Source organism: Accipiter gentilis, chromosome 11 (genome assembly GCF_929443795.1).
Source record: "Accipiter gentilis chromosome 11, bAccGen1.1, whole genome shotgun sequence".
Lineage (NCBI taxonomy): Eukaryota > Metazoa > Chordata > Aves > Accipitriformes > Accipitridae > Astur > Astur gentilis.
This window is the reverse complement of record NC_064890.1, coordinates 23,377,564-23,398,395: the sequence shown is the minus strand read 5'-3', so window position 1 is coordinate 23,398,395 and position 20,832 is coordinate 23,377,564. Positions and strand designations below refer to the sequence as shown.

The following is a 20,832-nucleotide window of genomic DNA, read 5'->3' as shown; positions in this document are numbered from 1 at the left end:
TAGTGTTAGTTATAAGTAGGTTCTGATGGAGGAGAAACCCATGGAGAATGGCCACATAGTCAATGTCACAAAAAATGTTCTTTTGGAGGAATGTGATCAAGAAACAGTAGGATCAAGATTAGGAAAAGAAAACTCAGAGAAAAATGTATGCTCTTATCTTACACTACAGGTTTAGCTGTCATTCTCACTAGAAGAGGATACATACACATCAGAGAGAGTCAGAGAAAAAATATTGCAACTCTTATACATAATAGTTGTGTATAGAGAAAGAAGGCATCTGATACTAGGTTGTATGCTGTAAGATAAGGTGGTGTTGATTACAGTAGTACAAATGAAAGAAGGGAAAGACTAAGAATCTTGTTCAATGTGAACTAACAGTCTAGGAAATATTGGAGACATATCCAGTATGCCTTAAACTGTAGAATGATGAAATAATGACGAATGAGCTCCATACTGAAGCTTTCTGTGCTGCAAATAATCATTTAAAACCAGTTAAAGAGAGGCATTTCCAAAACACCTAAGATATTGAGGAGAACTATTACTGTCAAACTGTCATCTCCTAAGAGCTCTGGAATATCTCCTCTAAGTATTAAAAATAATTGCTAGTCATGAAACAAATGCTGAAGGCCTAATTTTACATGCCTGTTTCAAGCCAAGCTCACAGGCATCAGGTTGATTAAGTCAGTGGAAAAGTGCCCAATAACATTTTAGTGTCTTTTTAATCGCCTGTTTTAATAATCTTTTAATAAGATGTTTTACTTGAAATTAGTGTAATACATAATGTTATATTAAGCTAAATTAACCAGCATCTTTTAGTTATGGTTATACTGGAAGAGGAGTTCTAAGTATGTGTTCAGTCTCAGTGCTGTAATGCAGACCAGTACTGGCATGGAACTGGAATGAATTACATGGAATGGGCCCATTGCTGAATGTGTCCTGCATAGACATGGGAGCCTGCACTAGTAAACTGATCTGCAGAGTCAGGACTTAAAAAACCAGCACATCTTAGAGGACACCTTTGTTAAAGACAGAATGACACCACCTCTTGAATATGCTGCTTTTGTTATTTTAACCATCCATAGTGGAGTACATTACTGCTCATAGAAATGCTTTTGTAACTCTTCAACTAATGAGAGTTGGAGATGTTTTTAGAATTAGATAGTAATAGCTTGCCAGACAATTAGTGAATGTCAGGTTCACAATTAATATATTGTATTTCTCGAACACCTGAAATCTAATGTTTGTCACCTATGCCTGCTCCAAAGGGAAAGGTAATTTATGTTGCCAAAAGAAAAAAAGTAGAAAAAAGGAAAACAAATTACACAGGAAAGAAAGGACAGAAGCTAGCCTACAAATAACTGCATTTTCTTATATGGAATTGTATATCACTGTATATTGGGATATTATACTTTACCAACATACTGAGGCACACAGAAGCACACATGTTGCTTCCATGCCTAAATAAACATAGTATCTCTTGAATTAAAACCCCCATTCATCCAAGAGGCACCTCTTCTTCTCATTCATGGCATTGCTGAAACACTCTGCAGAGACTTTACAAGGACATTACAGAGCAAGGACAAATAGCTACCCAATCCCAAACCTTGGAAAATATAACAGTAAACTGTAAAAATGGCCTATCTTTATTTTGTCTATTTAAGTTCACTGTTGGATAGCTTTTTACTACTCTGTGTCTGCATGCAAAGGCTCAACACAACTGCAGTCCTTATGCTTCCCTGATCCACTGACACCAAGCTGAGTGCTGCAGTTTGCACACCTGTGGGACGGGATGCCATCCAGAGGGACCTGGACAAGCTCCAGAAGTGGGCCCATGTGAACCTCATGAAGTTCATGAAGGCCAAGTGCAAGGTCCTGCACCTGTGTCAGGGCAACCCCTGGTATCAACACAGGCTGGAGGGTGAAGGGATTGAGACCAGCCCTGAGGAGAACGACTTGAGCATACTGGTGGATGTAAAGTTGGACATGACCCAGCAATGTGCACTCGCAGCCCAGAAAACCAATCACATCCTGGGCTGCACCAAAAGAAGCGTGACCAGCAGGTTGAGGGAGGGGATTCTGCCCCTCTGCTCCGCTCTTGTGAGACCCCACCTGCAGTACTGCATTCAGCTCTGGGGTCCTCAGCACAGGAAAGACATGGACCTGTTGGAGCAGGTGCAGAGGAGGGCCATCAAGATGACTGGAGGGATGGAACAGCTCTGCTGCGAAGAGAGGCTGAGAGAGTTGGGGTTGTTCAGCCTGCAGAAGAGAAGGCTCCGGGGAGATGTTATTGCAGCCTTTCAGTACTTAAAGGGGGCTTATAAGAAAGATGGGGTCAAACTTCTTAGCAGGGCCTGTTGTGATAGGACAGGGGGTAATGGTTTTAAACTAAAAGGGGTTAGATTTAGACTAGATATAAGGAAGACATTTTTTACAGTGAGGGTGATGAAACACTGGCACAGGTTGTCCAGAGAGCTGGTAGATGCCCCATCCCTGGAAACATTCAAGGTCAGGTTGGACAGGGCTCTGAGCAACCTGATCTAGTGAAATCATTGTGGGGGGGTGGAGTAGATGACCTTTAAAGGTCCCTTCCAACCCAAACCATTCTGTTTCAATGATTCTATGAACAGAATACTTGTTGGAGATAGTAATGGTGATGCTCAGAACTCCAAAGGGACAGAGATGCAGGAAGACAGAAATCCTACCTCCTATCCACACCAGTGAGTACAACCAGCTGGTACAAAGAGGTATGTATACAGTGTAGGAATATACACTCGAAACAGTAGAAGTGGTGCAGAAGTATCTGAGTTAGGCTTAGTACTTGTACCAGGGGTGGATTTCAGAGGGTGGATTTTGAAGGGGAAAATTTTTCCTCCCCTTCATCCTCAGTTACGTGACACAGAGGAAGCTATGCAGCCCCTGCTGGTACTGCACCTGCATCTGTGCTGTACTAATAGTCACACAGCAGGAACAGCAAAAACCTTAAGGATCCCTGGGAGTCATTGTAACAGAGTAAATATGGTGGTTAAAATCTGCACTATTCACATTGCAGGTCAACGTGTATGGGCTGTAGCACATAACGTCTTCACAAATAAAAGACAGCTGATTGTGTATTTGCAAACTACAGATTTTTTTCTGAGTAAATACATTAACTGACATTTATGCCAAATATATTACATAGTCATGTCAAGAGAATAGAGCCCATCTGTACTGCAGAGATGTAATTAGCATTAATTAATATGTTCACATTGTCTGGTGTTCATATATTTTGCCCTGAAGTCATAAATGTGGCATGGCATTTAGTAAGGCAGTATTCATAAGCCTTCATCTGAATTCCAAACATTTGGATTTTGCGATGCTTTTAGTGCCCCTTGTTATTAACTGTTTCTTAGCATTTATGGAAAGGGAGTTTTGCTCATTGCAGTGTTTGAGAAATTGCTGCTCTTCATAAGATACTGTTACAGGTAAACAAGTTTGTTCAGCAATTGATACTCTAGCATAAAAGTAGACGGCTACAATTAGCTTGTGGCACAGACGCAGTAACAAAGAAACTTGTATTTCACAACCATGAAACAATTAACAGCAAATGTTTGAGCAGGTTATTAACAAGCTAGAATAAAATCTGCTCATCGAAGCCATTTGGTAAACAACATCTATATATTAATTGAAAGGATATTGCAAGTGATTCAGGAACAAATGCACATCATCTACAATAGCACAGTTTTTTCCACTTCTGGTTCAGCAGAGATCCTCAAATCAGTGAACCCACTTGCATGCCCTACTCATGACTAATGTGCGTTTGTGGAGAAGGTGCTTCTGTTCTTACCAAAAAACTTTATAGGCCTGTGAGACCCTCTATTACCACTTTTTTTCTGTCACTGCAAACCTCACTTCTGGTTCTAGTCATTCTAACAATTGGTGCATAAAAGACATCCAACATACTTTGGACTGAATTTCTTCGTTGGAAGTCCTTCAAGTGCATATTAATGCTCTTTAGTAAGTCATACTGCATGGAGCCACATGTACTTTCTGCATAATTTTCTATAATGTTTCCTCCCATCCTTCCATTTCTGAGGGCTTCTTCTCACCCATTTACTTTTAGCTGTAATCAGTTTTTTCTCTTTGATGATGCTGCAAATATTAACAATAGCTGAAAATGCTGGATAAGCATTTCAGTGGATAGCTTCCACAGAATTACTGGCTGATTGCCCAGGTAACTAGAAGTACCTGGGCTACCTACCTTACCAGTAATTTTGTATTTCTACAGTGAATGCAATATCCACAGATCCAGCAGAAACCATGGATACATGAATGAGTTAACTAGTATTTTATGCTGTTCAAGATTTTAAAAGCCACAAACATGATTCAACCTCTGGAAACAGTATGGCCCTGCTCTAGCAGTGACAAATTTACCCTTGGATGAATCAGAGGCAATTTTGTCACATTTTAATTGTACACCTTTCAATACACAGCCTGTTTATTTCTCGTGTTTTCAGAGGCACAGCTTACTTTATTGTAAGCAGCTGTCACAAGTGTGATTTGCTCCAGTTTTCTACATTCAAGCCATTGTTCATGTGTCCATTAGTGCCATAACCTTGATGGGATTTGGCTGAAGCTTTTGAATGTTCCTAATGCTCATTTAGGGCGTGACCCCATGCACCTTTTTCTTGGCAGCCATGAGGCCTTAAGGAATCATCTTCACCAGCATTAGACATTTATTTACTGCAGTCTTAGTTGTGCTGACCCAATGGTTTGTAAGGCTGTGTGGAAAACTGGACCAGTTCACTGATGCAACTGAAACACAATTTGGCAACAAGAACAGCTATTCAATGCACTGATCTGGTTTACCCTAAGAACCCAAAGAAAAGGGTCACACTACGAGTGAAGAACCAACAGAGGATGGGAAATCATTACACTGATATACTGTAGAGGAGTAGGTGCATAGTAAATCCATGCAGATACATGTACTGAGATTGTACCAGCAGGGGCTAGTTTAATCCAACTGCTAAAATTTTGAGGTGCTAATCAAATCACTCTTTGGAGCTTTATCATCACAAAGTGTGGTTACTCTCACTTTAGCAAGGCTGGTGGAGTCACTGCTCTTTAGTCAGAGTAGGTAAGCTGCCTGGAAGAAAGTTAACTCAAATTTATCTGAACTAACTGTTTCGGCAAAGATAAACCTTAAAACAAACCTTCTGAAGCAGGTCATAGGAAATGCATCACTTGATTTTTCACCTGTCTTTTCATTTGTGGTACAATATCACATTTGGAGAGTAACATGGGTTTTTGCAAATCATGAAAAATAGAGGGGAAAGAGACAGAGACAAGTTGTACCCTCAGTGCAGCCAACACTTTTTACACTGGAAAAGGAATCTTTGCTCCCTCTTAGCAGCACCTTTGTCAGCATCCTCAGTGTTTTAACACGGTGAAAGTCCTTCTTAAAAAGGAATAACATTGTAGTTTTCTTCTGGCTTGAACAGAGTCCACATGAGCAGCACATAGACAGGGACAGTTCAAGAAGACATTGGACTGGGGAAAACACCTGTGGTGTAATTTATTGTTCTAACATAGCTAAAAGAAGAGCAATACCTCCTGCATGGACTTTGTTAGCCTCGCTGCTCAGGCACAGTAATAAGCTTATTATTTGCCTCTTTGTGCACAGTTATGACTCTGTCTTGCATTGATATGTGGGTATCAGTGCCTGCAGAATCAAAATTTGAAGATATTAGGAGAAAAATACATACTGAGTATGTGGAGTGTGTTATATGCAGAGCTTATATACACAGAGCTTGAGGTTTTTTGCCATTTCAATTTAAATTTAGTAAACCTCATATTTCAACTTAGTAATTTTGTTCATGCCAAGTTTGAAGTATTACATTCAACAGATTTCTGAGTTATCCAAGAAGAAATAACAACTGAGCAATTTTCTGAAACCATGAAAACCACAGGGTTCTCACAATATTCAGATCATTAAAAATGAACTGAATGGATTTCCTTTTAACTTTGGAGAAATGTTCATATCCGAGTGAACAAACATAAGAATTTTCAGCTTATATAGTCACATTCTGGAAAAACTAAATTGCTGAAAATGAAAGAGCAAAAATCCAGGATGCCTTTATTTAAAAGTCTATAACAGCAACACAAACATCGCAATAAATCACGTGCAGAAAATGAAATGTTGCATATCAGCTATTTTAAGTAGGCCTGTTTCAGGAAAAGATACATAAGCTTGTACATTACTTGAAGCTTATGGTAAGATCTTATTCAAGTTAGACTACTGATACTTACATATGCAAGTGACATAAGCTACTGTTTTTAAATGGAGTCATAATTATCTGAAATTTTATAAAATAATCACCTCCTAGTTGCATGTCCACTATTGCAAACAGTAGTTTCTACAGTAGAACAAAGAAATCACAATGTAAATGACAGAAAAAAACATAATAAAAAATTAAATTTTAAGTAAAATTTCTTCAAGTTTCTATCCAGAAAATCAACAAATAGGCAAAGATGTTTGCAAACATGATTTTTTTGTTGTTTCTCTTACACTGTAGAAGGCTTATACTGGAACTGACTTTCAATCTTTACTTCTTATCACTAGTAAAAAATATCTCTTATACAGGAAATTACTTGTTCAAGGAGTTTTCAGAGCTTTTGTTTGATACCTTTAGTATCAAACAACAAAAGCCAGCAATTTCTCTGCCAGTGAGGATGAGTAATTTTTTGTGTGTTCGTTTAACATTATCTCTGAAAATCAAAAGCTATAGGGGTAATATAATAGGCCTAGCCTTCAATATTAGGCACAAGACCTCCTTGAAAAAGACGGTTGGAAAAAATACTAATAAAAAAAATTATAAAGGTTTTTGCCTGTAAGTATGCATTTTTACCCTACTTTTTTTATCACGTTTTCAGGAAGCAAGTGAAGAGGAGATTGTGCTTCCCAAAGGAAAAGACTAGCTTGACAATTTTCCAGGGTTGTTGGGGTTTTTCTCATTAAACAGAAAACAGAACTGGTGAGAAAGCATACAAGCATCATATCATTTGAGTGTAAATGTCTGCTGCCCCTCTGTGGCTGTTTTTAGAGTCTCTTGAGGTTTTCAAACGAATGTAGTTAATATCCAATTATTTACCTGCTATAAAGAATTAGCACAACATATATGTACCATTTGAATCCTATGTAATCTCTCAAAATTGAGTCTAGATCATAAGCAGGTCATGTTAGGACTATTTCAAATGTAAAAGACATCATAGCAGTAAGCAGAAGCAGCAAGAAGCAGAAGCAATAGTTGTGACATCCTAAAGATAAAAATGAGTCTCTAAAGAACATTTACAACCAGTTTGTATTTCATGTTGAAAGGAGAATTTAACCATCCAAAAGCTCATCTGTTTTTTCCAGCTATATCAACTGATCTAATGAAAGTTGTTATCTTTTTCTACAACCTGGTCCATTAATATATAACTGCAGTTTGAGGGATTTATTTAGACCCTAGCATTTGCTGGGTCGGAGTAGGGCTATTACCACAGACCTCTGTGCTAGCCTTATTTGTACGAGGACAGTGGAGGAACCAAATGCTCAGCAAGGTGTGCAAGGGACAATATGTTGGGTCTGGATGGCTCCTGCCAATTGCTTCAATAGAGGGGAGAACCTGGAATACAGACAACCCTTGAGACAAGGTTGGTCCTGGGAGGTACCCCAAGAAGTATTCTGCATGTTCACTTGTAATACACTTCCATGTTAACTTCTGGTTTACTACTTTCATCTATTAAAAAATCTCTCCCAGTCACTCATAGTCCACCTTATAAGGTGCTGAGTTCCTTCAATGCTTTCTGAATGGAATGGGTATCAAAAATGTTTTCCATTCTGCAAGAAAGGGCCTGGAGTTCAAGACAATCCACTGATTGTTTCTGCCTAGAAGCAGCCCCTTTTCCCCTACCACAATGTGCAATGTGCAGGGCTCAGACAATACTAGACACAACATGACTCCAGGCCAGCTGGCCACATTTTTGTGCATATCCACTGCAGGAGTCAAACTCATTCTGTGGTGAGAGCCAAAAGGACATTTTCCGTTAGAGTCCATGAATCATGACTACGAAGTTAAGCATAATTTGAAATTTATGGGGCATAAACTCTTACACTTGGCATTGCCTGGAACCAGGTCTTGATGTATTCCACGGCTGCTGCTGTCATCTAGGAAAATGCCTTTAGCATCTTTTAAATTTTATTGTTTAAAGGCTTTTCTTAGTACTGTTTCACTGAAAAGCTGTTTTACTTCACCGATTTTACCTGTGAAAAATACAAAAGGGCTACCCACAGCAGTATAGTCTTGTGAGTTACCAGTACCTCACATCTCAGGACTATCTGTAGTTATTTCTGTTTAATTTTTAAGATCAGAATAATATAGAAATACTATTCTCAAAAAGCTGTGTGTGAAAAAAGAAGCATACAGAAATATTAGAAAGCTCTGTCCTTTTCTTCTGTGCAAATGGAACAGTAATATTTTGAAAGATAGATGACATTATAACTGTCTTCAGGTTCTTTAAAATTATGCAGTATGTTCTTACGTTGAATCCTGTTGGAGTTTATGTTTATTTCTCATATTTAGCTTCCCAACTAAATTTGAGCCAACCATATGTATAAAAGCATCATGTATTTTTATGAGAGTCACAGACAATTCTTTTAAGACCATTTGCTGATTTGCTGCTGTATTTCTGAAAAACATGCAGCTCCTAAAGATGTTTATCATGTGGTGTACTGTGGACAGTATAGATTTCACAGCTGGGTTCCTAGTCTAGGATGGCTCCTGATCAACATCCAGGTAAGAAAGGTTTCATAAAGCCTTAGGTCTCCCTGTCTTGGACTGTATTATCTTTAGTTTCTCAAAAACGTCAACATCCTTTTAAAAGCCACTACTGCAATAGATTTACAGAAATTAATTCCCCACACTATCCAAATTGCTATCCCATATCCTGAGTATGAAGATAAATTCCTTTAATTTGTTTAAAGCATATGAGACATTCCCATCATTAAGTTCCATTTGCTCTTGCATTATGGAACATCTCTTTTTAAAAAAAACAGTGGGAGCTGATAGCTTTAGAGAGCACATCTGTAATTGAAGTCACCACAGATGAGATATTCTGCATCCTGTGTGCTTTGGCAACATAGGGCTGTATGATGCATTCCTGAATTAAAACAGAAAAAGGGGCCAATAGGGAAATAGCAGGGACTATTAAATACCAATGAACATCTGTATTCATTATGATTACTTTTCAGACATGTGCACAGACAACATCTGTAGTATATACAGCAGTGAGCACATATATTACCATCCTGGTTATTTATACAACACCACAAAAGGTATAGCTGCAACATCACTTGACTGTTTTGACACAAGCTATCACTCTTTCACCTCACTGCTGTTGAGGATAAGCTTTACAAATCTAGGGAGTGTGATGCCTTTCAGGAGTCCAACCTGTTTCCCCAACCTAAGTGACCAAAGAGATTCTGTGTTAATATACAGTCCCAGAAAGGTGGGGTGGGAGTTTCTTGATGATTCCCCAAATTCTTCTTCAACAACATTATTTTTAAGACAGCTTTGTTCAATAAAACATGTATATTTTTTAGAATATGCTCTCTTCCAAAGGATAAGCAATTTTTAAAAAGTTTTTTTAGTAATATTCATTGGTTTAACTGTTTATGAAGCTTTAAAAGCACTCACATGAGTAAATCCCAAACTAAATATTTTGGCTTGGAAAGTTACAGACCAAGGGCTGGATAAACCATGTGTGCAATTCAGGCCAGTCCCATTAGCTTCAGTGGGATGAAGTGTTTACAGCACTTCACCAGAGGTAGGAATCCTTCCTTAAGGTATAAATGGATTCAGTTTAATATGAACAAAGCCAATACCAGTGATGCAGTAAGGAGTTGTCAGGCTGAGTGAAAAAGCAGAATACATTATTTGTAAGCTCTTAGTTATGACCCTGTATTCCACCTTCTCAGCTGGTGAGTTTTTTATCAAACCTTAGCATTTTTCAAAATCCAGAGGGAAGGAAAGATTCAGTAATACTTTGCATTTCAGGGAGTAAGCTTTGTCTCAGCATACTACAAGACAATATGAACTATAGTAAAGTTTATATTCCTGGATACAAACAATTAGTTCTTTTATTAATCAAGTATTTTGTCAAATATCCTCCGGCCCTTTAATGAATAAACCACACTGAGAATCCAGCATAATTTTTAATTCCATCAGCATAAAATGGCCTTGGTGCGAAAGTGAAGTTAGACAGGTAGGATTTTTATTTTTTTTTTTTTTTTTAATGAAAGATTCCATATGCAAAAGGACAATAAGGCTTTGAAATAAAAGATAAAAGTTTCAAGGCCAATACTTGCATTATTTATGCATGGAATTATACTACCTATACCAGTGGAATAACAGGTCTGTAAAACTGTTGTTAAAATCAGTCTTTCAGATGACTGTGCAAAGTTTTATATTTCTAACTATGGAAGCCCTGTAGCATAATATTTCTTTTAAAAGTCTATGGTGTTTCAGAGAGGTGGGTTTGGCCAGTTCATCAAGCTTTTCACTACATAAAGTGAATATATTATTAATTGTTACTTATATGGCATATTTCATATGAGGTTGCTGTGTAAGTACATATTCATCTTATATATGTCTCCAGAATACTCAAGACTTCTCTTCCTCCCTTCCCAAATGTGTCCTTCACAGTGCAGTCCTGCACCTCCTTGCTTTCCCATTCCTTCCTTCTTTATTATAAAAGGTATCTAAAAAGAGAAACAGAAATGGAAATCAAGAATTACAAACATTAAAAAATAAAATCCCATATAGTTTAAAAAAAAGACCACCTACCTCATGAATCACCCTATAGCAGTTGTTCTTAAAATAGCCTAGACTCAGTATTCAGGGTTAAAGGATGTAGTCTCTTGTTCCCACTTTCTTCTGTGCTCCAGAAAAGTAAATCTTTCTTCGCGGTTCTTGCTTTCATTGACATCATATGGGTATTTTCAACATGGAAATTTTCTTGTCAGTGGAATACAGCAAACCCCGTGTTGTAACATCCAATGGGGAAAAAAATCATATCGATTTTATAGCGGAAAAGCATTTCCTTGTTTGCCATGTATTTTCTTCTTTGAAGGCAGGTCTTCAGGTAGTCACTTGACAGGACCAAGTGAGGAGGGATTCACACAGTAATCACTTTTCAGATTTCCTGTCACTTGCAATTCTTGCGTAAGTAGCATTATAAACTTGAAGAAGTCTGATAACTCAAAAGGGAGAATATGGTGGAAAGTATCCACCTGCTGAGAAACATGGAATATTCATCCAAACCACACTAGATCCTAGATGCATGTAGATTTTTTTATATTTCATAAATAGCAGTCATAAATTTACTTTCAGTGTTACTTAAAGAAAAACGCTTGTTAACTGAAAGTACTTTTGACTTCATGAGTTTACATGTGTGGTGGGCTGACTTTGGCTGGCTGTCAGACACCCACCCAGATGCTCTCCTACTCCCCCTCCTCAGCAGAACAAGGGGGAGAAAATAAGGTGGCAAGAAAAAAGCTCATGGGTCAAGATAAGGACAGGGAGGTCACTCACCAGTTAGCACCACAGGCACAACACACTTAACTTGGGGAAAATTAACTTAGTTTATTGCCAATTAAAAGAGATTTGAATAGTGAGAAACAAAGACAAAATAAAACACCACCTTCCCCCCACCCACACCTTTTTCCCAGGCCCAACTTCACTCCTTCATTTCCAACTCTTCCACCCACCCCAACCTTCCATTGGCGCAGGGGGATGGGGAACGGGGGGCTGCGGTCAGTCCATAACAGCTCCTCTCTGCCGCTCCTTCCTCCTCACACTTTTCCCCAGCTCCAGTGTGGATCCTTCCATGGGGCTGCAGTCCTTCAGGAATATCTGCTCCAGTGTGGGCTCTCCACAGGCTGCAGTCCTTCAGGAAATATCCACCTGCTCCACCACGGTCTCTCCACGGGCTGCGGGGGAATCTCTGCTCCGGCTCCTGGAGCACCTCCTCCCCGCCTCCTCCTCTCACCGTGGTGTCGCAGGGCTGTTTCTCACACTTTTTTCCTCGCTGCCGTGCAGCGTTTTGCCCTTTGTTAAATACGTTTTCACTCAGTGCCCCGGGATGGGCGGGCTGGAGCCGGCTGGAACCGGCTGGAACCAGCTGTGTCCGGCACAGGGCAGCCCCGGCCTCTCCTCACACAGGCCGCCCGCCCCGCAGCCCCCGTCACCAGCACCTGGGCACCCGCACCCAGCACAACGCGTTACATTCAAAACTTACAATTTTGAGAATCGGTAATCTCTGCTGCTGCCAACAGGAGTAGCTCCCTTGTCTTCTCAAGGGAATACAACTTTTATTCAGATGGTAGCATGATGAAAACAATTAGAGAATTAAAGGGCATGAATAATGAAACATGGAAATACCAGGCTTCAGATCATGATTTTTGCTGGGTCCTGCACTTGGGTCACAACAACCCCATGCAGCGCTACAGGCTTTGGGAAGAGTGGCTGGAAAGCTGTCCAGCAGAAAAGGACCTGGGGGTGCTGGTCCACACCCAGCTGAATACGAGCCAGCAGTGTGCCCAGGTGGCCAAGAAGGCCAACGGCATCCTGGCCTGTGTCAGAAATAGTGCGGCCAGCAGGAGCAGGGAGGTGACTGTCCCCCTGTACTTGGCACTGGTGAGGCTGCACCTCGAGTCCTGTGTTCAGTTTTGGGCCCCTCACTATGGGAAAGACATTGAGGTGCTGGAGTGTGTCCAGAGAAGGGCAACCAAGTTGGTGGGGGGCCTGGAGCATAAGTCCTATAAAGAGCAGCTGAGGGAACTGGGAGTGTTCAGTGTGGAGAAGAGGAGGCTGAGGGGAGACCTGATCGCTCTCTACAACTACCTGAAAGGAGGGTTGTAGTGAGGTGGGTGCTGGTCTCTTCTGTCAGGTGGCTGGAGATAGGACGAGAGGAAATGGCCTCAAGTTGTGGCAGGGGAGGTTTAAGTTGGATATTAGGAAAAATTTCTTTACTGAGAGGGTTGTCAGACATTGGAACAGGCTGCCCAGGTGGAGTCACCATCCCTGGAGGTATTAAAAAAACGCGTAGACAAGGCACTCCAGAACATGGTTTAGTAGGCATGGATGATGGTTGGACTCAATGATCTTGAAGGTCTTTTCCAACCTAAGTGATTCTATGATTCTATGATGTCAGACAAGATAACAAAGGAAAGTAATGAGAAAACAAGTTGATGTATGTTATCTTGAAATTATAAGAAAAAGATATGCTTATATGATCTAAACATTTATCAACCAGAATCAACACCATTAGAGTAAAATATGAAAGTGTGAAGTACATTTCTGATGTGACGGGAACCAGCAGAAAGTTGATAGAGCCTACACCAAACTCCGTCGTTTGGAGTTTAAGCAGATTTGCTCCTGCTAGCAGACGTAGAACAACAGGCAGGAACCACAAATGAAGCATCCTACAAGTGGGTCCATACAGGTGTAAGTACACTGTGCATGATGTCTGGGCCTGAGGGTCTTAAAGATTGGACTCATCTCTCACACATCACCTGTGCAAAGCACAAGAACTTCCGATACATCTGTGCTAAATATATACTATAATTTTTTAAAAAAAGGAAATATTGCAAGGAGAGCCTTTGTAATCTTTGTAATAGCGAGGTGCAAGCTGTAGAAAGGCCTGATAATCTGTCACTGAACACAAAACTGCATTCGTGTTTATGGACACGAAAAGCTGTGCAGCAATGGACGTTGCAAACGTGTCTGCAGCTCTCCATCATAGTCATGACACTCTAACCCCCAACCTTTGCTTCAACATTCTGCAGGCATTAGGAGTTGTTAGTAGGCGTTTTATATGAATAAACTTAGCAGGCATGGGGCCATCATATTAATAGTGATACAATTTGCCAGAGGGAACCTCTGCAGATATCACCGCTATTACAGCTGAACAAGTACATTGTGAATAATTGGATGGATGAAGCATCTTTCTGTTCAAGAGTTGTTGAAAAGTAGCTTACAGTTTGCTCAATTATATTTGTAATTCAGAGTCACCCAGTGGATAATTAGATGAATGAGTTTTGCTCTGAAGGTTGTTCACAAGCAAGCAGTTCATAACATCTGCAATATGAAAAGTTTCAATTAGATTTCATTACTTATGTGGGTCACATACTATTGGATTTGACTCCTGCCAGTATAAGTACTGCTCTTAGAGTCCAGAATATGATTTGAAGATTTACTTACAAATTCAAAACATAGATTGATCAAATATTCTCCAACACTTTGCATGTCAAAGTTAACATTTTTGTGAACATTCCTGCCTTCACCAAATACTGCAGAGAATAATCCCAAAGCACAAGCACTCTTTTTTTTTCACTTTTTAGTTATGGATTAAATGTGAGATATTTGTTGAGATCAAATACTAAATTTTAAGTAAAACAAAGCATAAAAATAATTTGAAAATATCTGTTCAATAATGTATTTTTGATGCACTCATTGTCTGCATGCTGTAGACACAGTTAAATCTTGAAGCACTCAAATGCAGTGCTTTGACAATTAAAATTATATATTTTTTCCTTCCTACACAATTTTTTTGAAGCTGTCAGATGCCATTTTCTTCAAGACTATGTGGTGTACCTTATGTTTAGGAATGAATAATCTGGAAAATTTCTGAAAGCAGGGAAATGTGTATTTTTTAAGGTCACATTATTTTCAAAGTTTAATATTTAATGTTAAAATCTGCAGACCATTCCTCCGTGATGTGGGTCAGATCTTAGGGCTACATCAAAGCAAATCAGAAATGTAGATGAAGCCCAAGAAAGGAACCAGACCTAATATTATTACTTTAATATGATAAGGGAAAATCCCTTATCTATGAGGCAATGTAAAATGCAGGTGCATTTTCTTCTCATTTGTCCTTTTCCAAGTTTTAGAATAATCCATGTGTGGTAAGACCAGAGGTAGTATCTAGGATAACGCCATTAAGAAAGGAAAATAAGATATTCAGCACCAAGTTACCAAGGAACAAAGAGTCAGCCTCTCCAAGGAGACAAAGGATAAAAAATACACAAAAAGTAGATTCTACCTCACTGCTGTATTATTCTCCAGAAAATTTCTGGAAATCTGTTTCAACTAAATCATGCACCAGTGGCAAGAACCTTACTAAAATGAAACAGTTGGCAACATCAAAGAAAAGATGAAAAGAGTGTTAACACAACTGTGGTATAATTTCTGCTGCTCCATAGACTCACACCATCTGCCCAGGAAGAGTAAACACATAAACAGCAAAACTAAGCCTGGAGAAGAGGAAGTTACTTCAGTCAATGAATGTTCAAACTGCTGTAACTTTTATCTTCCCTTACTCTAAATATACCCTCAGAGGGACTAGGGACAGGAGTTTTATCTCACTGAACTTTCCATTCCTCACCTTCAGTACACAAAAACTCAGAAAAAAAGCAGATACTCAGCTCTCAAACTAACAGGCCCCAAGATCTCAAATTAATTCCTTTAAAAACAATAGCAACAAAAAAGTGAAGCAAAATTATGATGCTGAAAAGTTCTACATCATGGTTGAATCTATTTCTCAATAAACCAAACTTGTGCATGTTTGTTGTGTGGAATGAAAGGTGGGTGACTGTCCTGGTTTCAGCTGGGATAGAGTTAACTGTCTTCCTAGTAGCTGGTACAGTGCTGTGTTTTGAGTTCAGCATGTGAAGAATGTTGATAACACGCTGATGTTTTCAGTTGTTGCTCAGTAGTGTTTAGACTAAAGTCAAGGATTTTTCAGCTTCTCATGCCCAGCCAGCGAGAAAGCTGGAGGGGCACAAGAAGTTGGCACAAGACACAGCCAGGGCAGCTGACCCGAAGTGGCCAACGGTGTATTCCATACCATGGGATGTCCCATCAAGTTTAGGAACTGGGAAGTGGGGGTCAGGGAATCGCCGCTCAGGGACTAGCTGGGTGTCGGTTGGCAGGTGGTGAGCAATTGCCCTGTGCATCATTTGTACATTCCAATCCTTTTATTATTGCTGTTGTCATTTTATTAGTGTTATCGTTATCATTATTAGTTTCTTCTTTTCTGTTCTATTAAACCATTCTTATCTCAACCCAGGAGTTTTACTTTTATTTTCCTGATTTTCTCCCCCATCCCACTGGATAGGGGGGAGTGAGTGAGCGGCTGCGTGGTGCTTAGTTGCTGGCTGGGGTTAAACTACGACAGTGACAGAGACCATTTCCTTGCCTACAAAACAAATTCTCAGAGTCAAAGAAATAATACATTCTAAATTAAATATATTTCTTTGTAACTCTGGTAGAGACCTTTGGAATGCTTCATATTCTGGATTACATTTTGCTTAGCTCTACTGGGTCAAAGACAGTACAAAAATGTCCCCATTTTGCTTTCCATTTAGGGATACCGGTATTTCCAGGGCCAGTCCTAAACCTGGAGAGAAGGAGCCTCTCATTAAGTCTTATCCTGGAAAGGGATGGCAATAGACAGAACAGGTCTGTTTGGAATTGTTTTCAACAAATAATCTGAGACCCAAATAGGCCACCTAACTAACCTAGTTCTTTCATCAGAATCAACTGTATCTAAATAATTTCTCACAGCTGTTTAACCTCTTCTTTAAAATCTTGTCTAACTTCTTTAAACCTCTCATCTAAGCCATACTTAAAAATCTCTAATACCACAACTGCCTTTGGCAAACTTTCTTGGGGTTTATGTATTCTGACTGCTAAAAAAAATCCTCAATGTTAAATCCAAATTTCCTTTGCTGGCATTTATGGCTATTTCTTGTCCAGCCTCCAGTGGATATGGAGGATGCTTTATTCCTTTCCTCTTTACCTATTTTATATTTTATCTTTTCCATACTACAAGATTAATTTCCCTTCAGACTCTGTTCTTTAAGCTAAAATACATCCCCAACAAAATTAAAGGGAGAATTCCAGCTTCCAGTTCTATCAGGAAAAGAAATGCAAGTCTCAAGAAAAGCTGTGATGACATCTTGCAAGTTTTAGCACTTTTAAGCTGGAAAATTGTTGTGTCTTGCATCTTGGCTGGTTGCTTTCCTCCTTTTGAAAAACATTTGATTATTTTAGAAAAGGATTTCTTTTATTGCTTTATAAGTGAAGAAATTTTTTTTAGTTCTCTGGTGAATATATTTGTGTGTTATGCATTTTTAATGAGCAGCGCTCTGCTTCAAAACATATGTTTCTTCAGATTATTGACATTAATAGACCACAGTATCAAGTTTGTCATGTCACAATCTGTAGCCATGAAAAAAAAGTTATTGTATCACTTATGGAGGATTACACGCTCTAAAAATAGTCAAGATGAAAAGACTTGTCAAGAAAATTACATTAACCAAGACACATAGGAAAGAAAGCATCTCAATTATAAATAGGTTTAAAAAACAGTATTACTGTTACCTTCTTTCAGCAAGAAAATTAATCTTTAAAATATATCTCATCTGATGGAAAGTCTCCTAAGGCTGTGACCTATTCAGGTGACAGTTTAATCTATAAAGACTGCATTAAGCTCAAATAAACCATTTTACTTGCCACTGTAATGGAGTAAGAGGTCATGGTCAGTGAATTATGAAGGGGAGTAACTCACTGGAGAATGAACAGTAATTTCTTGAATTGCATTAACCCTACTGCTTGTATTTGTGCAAGTACAATTCTCATTATAGACTGTTCAGAATATAGTTCATTTCCTAGCACCTAGACTTCATGTTTCACATCACTCTTCTTTGTATAACCCACATCCTACGACCTTTTGCATTCTCTCAATTAGTAGGTGGGCTCTGCTTGTTTTGAGAGCTGCATGTGCAGTATTGCCGTTGGAGGACCGCTACTAACACTGCATTTTTTAGCTGCCTCATATTAGTAACATTCAAGTTCAAAGTGAGCAGATAGGAGCAGGAAGAAGTTGTTGCTATTGCTGGAGGCTTTGGGGGCTGGAAGTGAGGTAGACTCTGCAACCGATCTACAGTTTATGCGCCTGATGCTGTAATTAGAGCTATACCCTATGCAACTGCCTTCTGGCCCTCACTAGCAAAGATTCTGGGTTAATTAAGCTGTTATCCTGAAAGATTTTAAAACCTTCACCTTAGAAAGTCATCAATCATACATTTTCCCATGCACATTTTACAAACTTCTGGCTTACAAGTGGTCTTATTTGCATATGAGGTAATATTATGAATAATTGATAAGTAATGATACGGTTCATTAAACTTTTTTTAGATAATTTTAAGTGTTGTCAAGGTAAATTAAAAACTTTTGGAGCTTTTACAAAAAGTTCTTGCAAAGCTTGCTTTTTTCTTTTTTTTTAATATTACTATATATATTTAAGAAAGCTAGAGAATAATAGGACCCCAAAACAAAAACATTTTTACAAGTAAAAATGTGTTGCAGTACATTTCTTCTGGTTAGTGTAAATAAACAGCTCCAAGAATACAACAAAATATATAATTTGTCTCAAGATACTGATTGTACTCCATAAAATTTTCTACAGCAGGCATTCATTATTTTCAAATGTTTTGTTAATATTTCATTTTGGCTTACAGGGTAATTTTTCCTTGTTTTTTTCATTTGTACAACTTAATGTTTTAATTCCATCTTGAATTTAATATTAGAAAAATATGAAACAAATTTGCATTAATAGAGTAAAAACAGTTGAAATAATCATGTTTTGTACAAAGTAATCCAAGACACATATGACTTAAAGAAAATTAAACAGATAAAAACTCTGACAAATAATGAGCTGAATTTCTCATATTACATTTACATTTTAGGGTAAGCAATAAAAAGTAAATAAAAACTTGGTAGAAGAATTAATGATCCTTGCTTATTTACATTATAGGAACAATATATTTGAAAGATACTGTGGGGAAAATAACATTACATTTCTCCTTCCTCTTTATTACAAAACTATTGCCCTGCTTTGGCTATTACGAAAAATCTAAAAAAATAACCAGTTTCCCCTATTTTGAGGAATAAAGGTACTCTGTTTTTCATATACTGTGCTAATTATGGTAAAAATACAGTGAATGTAAGTAAAAGGAGGACACAGGTAGATGCCCCATTGTTTCAGAAATGCTTCAAATTGTGAATGGTGTTGAAGGATTTACAAGTCTTCAGAGGATTGTTTCTTAGGTGCACAATCTGAAGGACCCAGATATAGAGGATAGAAGAGCGTGGTCAGACAGACTGAAGAGAATAGGTATGTTCAGGTAAGGAAGGAAAGAAAGAATAAACCAGCCTACTGAGAACAACAAATCTAATGAACCATGATTTCCTGCAGATGTTTTCATCATCCCTTTACCGCTCTGCAGTAACAAGCCCAAATCTTAACTCCACATATTCTTTGCAATATCACTTCCAATGCAGTGCCAGAAGCTCCTCTCTTTCACTCTCCTGTTTGACAGTAAAACCCCAGCTCACTCCACTGTCTTATCTTGCTCTCTGGGCAGGAAGAACTCACCCATTTCCAATGGCTCCAAACTATTAATATATTGATCATATGGATCAATCTGCATGTCAGCACTGACTGGGCAGCTAACAGGCTAAGCAAAGCAGGTAACTGCAACTGCTCTTTTGACGCCAGATTAACTATATCTCTCTCCTGCCCAGCTTGTGATTTTTGTAAATGTAAACTTAATTACCTCAGAGACCCCCATACCCTTGTCAATTGTAACTAAAATTTGTGAATTGTCAACATTATTTGCAGAGCACTGGTAGGCAAGCAGGTACATATGTCTGATTTCCTTTCAAAACCAGGCTAAACCAGCTTGAAGTTCCATTTCCATTTGGAGGATGCATTTCAAAACCTTAGGGGAATGTATACCTGGAAGGTCCAGTGATAACTCTAGGAACTGGGCAAGGCTATGGTGAGTATTGTGTCACCAGGGCAACTCTGGGTGGGACAGTCAACTCTAAGAAAGGAAATTCAGTCCCCCGCCTTACACTGGTAATAACATCATATTTCATTTGCCAGCAGAGTGATCTAAAAACTAGGCCTATGTAAAATGCTCATGATACCAAAGCTACTTCTGAATTTACACTCCGCTATGGTATTATAGACATGAAGCGCATATTCCCTGATATACTGTGCAAGTATTTAGATAGTATTTGGAACCCTACAATAAACAAAACCCCCACTGTTAAATCATAAAACTTATGCTTTATCATCATATTAATACTAATCATCTGTGCTAATCATTTATACTCTGCTAATCATCTTTGATACTAACATAATAAAATAACTTTCGTGCATGTTACTTTTGCTGAGCATTTGCAATTTTGTATATGTAACTTCTACTGACATGAATAAGACTGAGGTTATATATGGCACTTGATTTTCTTTCATACATCAGATAAAAGTGTGACACATTGCAAGTACTGTTACCATCTTTTTTTATTAAAGTTGAACCTACGCTCCTTCTCAATTTGCTTTAGCATGTCCTATGGAATTACCATTCTTCAGCAGAACAGATGTGACATCTGATATTGCAGAAAGGATTCAGATGACTGCAGACAGGATGTCTTGCTACAACAAACCAGTATACAACCTTCACTCATTTTCTGTCAGAGAAGAATGACAGATACTGATGAGGACCATGCCTTCACTTATCAAGAGCACTACTTTTTTAAGCAGCAGACAGAAAGGGCATGGATGGGGTGAGGGGGGAAATTTCTAATGGGACCTTCATGCCCTATACCTTCGGTCTTGATAAGCTGTATTGAGTCTGGTTCACACAGAGTTATCTGTCTTCATAGCAGCCTGTATGGTGGTGCA

The 20,832-nt window shown here is 38.7% G+C and overlaps 1 long non-coding RNA gene across 1 annotated transcript in view; it reads left to right on the top strand.

Moving 5' to 3' along the window:
* LOC126044526 (uncharacterized) overlaps window positions 1-19,892 on the top strand; it is a 37,693-nt gene extending 17,801 nt beyond the window's left edge. The window contains exon 3 of the long non-coding RNA XR_007507697.1: window positions 19,815-19,892. This is a non-coding gene — a long non-coding RNA (uncharacterized LOC126044526). The remainder of the gene's footprint in view (window positions 1-19,814) is intronic.
* Window positions 19,893-20,832: the final 940 nt, after the last annotated feature.